This window comes from Lactuca virosa, chromosome 2, assembly GCF_052849685.1.
Source record: "Lactuca virosa cultivar CGN04683 chromosome 2, Lactuca_virosa_CGN04683_v6, whole genome shotgun sequence".
NCBI classification, from domain to species: domain Eukaryota; kingdom Viridiplantae; phylum Streptophyta; class Magnoliopsida; order Asterales; family Asteraceae; genus Lactuca; species Lactuca virosa.
In genome coordinates this window covers 25,200,106-25,204,080 of record NC_136427.1, presented here as the reverse complement: position 1 = coordinate 25,204,080, position 3,975 = coordinate 25,200,106, and positions in this window count along the sequence as shown.

Here is a 3,975-nt window from a genome sequence, read left to right as displayed (position 1 = left end):
AGAGTTAGAGAGGGCTGAGAGTGACTTGGGCGGTGTGGTTGTTGTCTATGATATATCATCAAATAAAATTTTATGTTAAAACAAACATTTAATCGCATACCAGACTTTTCGTACAGAATATTTGTTTTTTTGGGTTATTCAACAAATTATTGATAATCTCATGCTTGGTAATGGTACCTTTGCTACAAAGTGAAATAGGTACAAACTATTTGTTTTTAGTTTAATCACATACAAAGTTTTTTTCCGTACAAAATATTTGTTTTTTAGGTTATTCAACAAAATATTGATAATTTAGATCTCATGATTGGCAATGGTTCCTTTTGATACAAGGTGGAATAGTATAATGTTGTAAACTGTATGTGTTGAAACGAAATAGAGTACATGTATATATACAGGAGGATACTAACTGAGGAAGAGATATACTCTCCTATACATACGCTAAGACTATTGACTGTTGACTAGATACACATATATACACGTGTATATTGAGGTTTATTCTAATGTTATTACCCCCCGGCAAGCTCAAGAGCCGGTCGAACATGAAGCTTGGAACGTAGAAACAAAATTCTATCCTTTCCCAGTGGTTTAGTGAATATGTCTGCAAGCTGATCCTCGGAAGCAACATGACAGATCTTAAGCTGGCCAGCTTCTACTTGTTCTCTGATGAAATGAAAATCCAAGGCAATGTGTTTAGAGCGTGTACTAATTACCGGATTTTTAGTCATAAAAATTGCTCCAACATTGTCACAGATCAGTAATGGAGGTGTTGTAATGGGTACATGAAGTTCTGTGATGAGTTGCTTTAGCCACATTAATTATGTTGTATTGTAGGCCAAGGATCTGTATTTAGCCTCTATGCTGGAACGGGCAACAACACGTTGTTTGCGAGAGGTCCAACTTATGAGATTGGAACCGTGGAAAATAGCAAAGCCATATTGAGATCGGCTGTCATCAAAGTCAGAATTCCACCCGGAATCAGAAAACACATGAAGACCTTTTGCATTGGTTGGGGAAAAATGCAAACAGTAATGAAGTGTTCCATTTAGATAGCGTAGAATTCGCTTTACTGCTTGCCAGTGATTATTTGTTGGACAGTGCATGAATTGACAAACACGATTCACGGAGTAGGCGATATCCGGTCTTGTAATAGTTGCATATTGTAGAGAACCAACCGTTTGGCGATAAAGTTTAGGATCATGAAAAAGATCTCCAGCTTTAGTAAGACGTTTATATGGATCAGCAGGAGTAGATATTGGAGATGACAGAGACATATTGCAGCGATTGAGAATATCTTTAATGTAGGACTATTGTGAGAGGGTAAGATCGGATTTTGACTTTTGAATCTGTAAGCCAAGAAAGAAGTTCAAATCTCCAAGATCCTTGAGAGAGAACATCTGATTTAAATCTGTGATGAACTGGTTTAGTTTGACATCATCAGTACCTGTAACAATTAAGTCATGAACATATACTAAGACATATATAGTGGCTTTTGGTGTAATATGAACAAACAGAGAGGTATCTGATTGACATGCTCGAAACCCATGTATAACTAGATAGCTTTTGAGGTTATTGAACCAAGTTGTTGGAGCTTGTTTAAGTCCGTACAGAGCCTTGTGTAAGAGACACACGTGATTAGGTCGAGATTGATCTTCAAAAACTTTTGGTTTCTTCATGTACACCTCTTCAGATAAGTCCCCATTTAAGAATGCATTGTTGATGTCTATTTTCCGAATTCTCCAGCTGCTACAAAGCGTAATAGAGAGAACTAGTCTGATGGTTGTGGGTTTGATAACAGGACTGAATGTGTCAAAGAAATCAAGCCCTGCCTCTTGGCTGAAACCTTGTGCCACTAGTCGTGCCTTGTGTCTTGCAATTGTCCCATCAGAATTTTTCTTTACTCTGTAGATCCACTTACAACCAACAACATTAGAATTAGTGGGACTTTCAACAAGGGACCAGGTACGATTTTTCATGAGAGCCTCATACTCTGCTTTCATCACATCTTGCCAACATTTGTGCTTAATTGCTTGAGAAAAATTGTATGGTTCGATGGCAGAGGGGGGGGTGAAATAGTGGTATGAAACAGCTTAGGTTTAAGTGAATTTGTACGAGCCCTAGTAACCATGGGATGTTGAGTTGTATCAGAAGGACAAAAAAAGGATGGGATGGCACGAGTTGGAGAAGAGATAGTTGAAGAAACTGCGGAAGGCGAAGGAACAACAGAAGTCGTCGATGTCTGGTTGGGTGGAGTGATAGGGTTTTGAGATGAGTTAGGATGTGGGCTTTGGATGATTGGGTTGTTGAGAGAAGTAGAAGGAGAAATAGGTGGAGGTGTGGATGGGCCAGTGTTAATAACAGGAGGTGGGCTTGGTATATGAGCAACAATGTTTGGCAAAGAGTCCGTATTAGAATAAGTGGGCTCAGTTTGAGTAGGCGATGAAGGCACGTATGGAAAAACATCTTCATCAAAAATTACATGTCTGGAGATGTATAATTTTGATGTTGGTGGATGATAACAGATGTACCCTTTGTGGGAAGCACTATTTCCCAAAAAAAATGCACGGCTTAGAACGAAATTCTATTTTGTGAGGATTATATGGACGTAAATACGGATAGCACAAGCAGCCAAACGTTTTTAAAAAAGCATAATCTGGGATTTTGTTATACAAGCGTTGGTATGGGGACTCGTAGTTTAAGATAGGGGTAATAGTTCGATTGTTTAGATAAGTGGCAGTTTTGAAAGCATGCTCCCAAAAAACATGAGGAATAGAGGATTGTGCTAACACGGTGAGACCTTTTTCCATAATGATTCGATTTTGTCTTTCAATGGCCCCATTTTTTTTCTTATGTATAAGGGCAGGAGACTCGATGCATGATACCATGAGACTTGAGGAAGGTAGAGACATTACGATACTCTCCTACCCAATCACTTTGTAGGCTTTTTATATCACATGAAAACTGAGTTTTGACCATTTGGCGAAATTGTAAAAAGGTTGAGTAAACTTGCGATTTGTGGGAAAGGAAATAGACCCATATAAATTTAGAACAATCATCCATAAACAAGACAAAATATCGATTGTCATTCATTGAGAAAACTAGAGGGGGTCCCCAAACATCTGAGTAAACTAATTCAAAAGGTTTTAAAGAAGTTACATGTGAAACTGGGAGATGCAACCTATGACTTTTTCCTAATTGACAAGAGTCACAAACATTAGGAAAGTTATTCGCTGAAACAGGAAGATTAAAAGTAGAAACTAATCGACGAAGAAGTTGTTCGTGTGGGTGAGCCAGCCTCTTGTGCCATCCATTGAGAGAGACTCGAGTGTTACTGAAAGCTTTTGGTGAAGAACGGAAACTATGACACGGTAATCGATATAAACCATCGTTTTTATCTCCTTGGAGCAGTGTGTGACCCTGAAATGTCTTAACTGAACAAGATTTAGGCCAAAACTCCATGTAAACATCATTATCATCAGTTAGTTTGGACACACTAATAAGATTTTTAGTGAGTTCAGGAACAATTAGCACATTTGGCAATTTGAGATTAGGCAAAGAAGAAGATCCAACATGAGAAATATGTAAATTTTTACCATTTCCTACTTGAAGTTTGTCACTCCCAATGTACGCATCTGCAATGTTAAGCTTTGAGATATCGGGAGAGACATGATCAGTCGCCCCAGTGTCAAAGTACCACGAAGGATCAATGACTGTCGAGGGACTGTGTTGCTGTGTCAAGTGAGCTTGACGTGGGTTATTCCTCGGGTTTGGCATGGGTGATGGAAGTCAGTCTGATTTCCACGATGCCAGCAATCAATTGCCTCGTGCCCTGGTTTCGTACACAACAGGCAAATGGATTTCTTCTTCCGTGAATCTGTGCCTCGAGCAGAGTTGGATGATCCTAACCTAGAACCATTGTAGGAAGAAGATGAACCGGAATTTGAGGAATTTGAGCGATTTACATTGAGTGCGACAGTT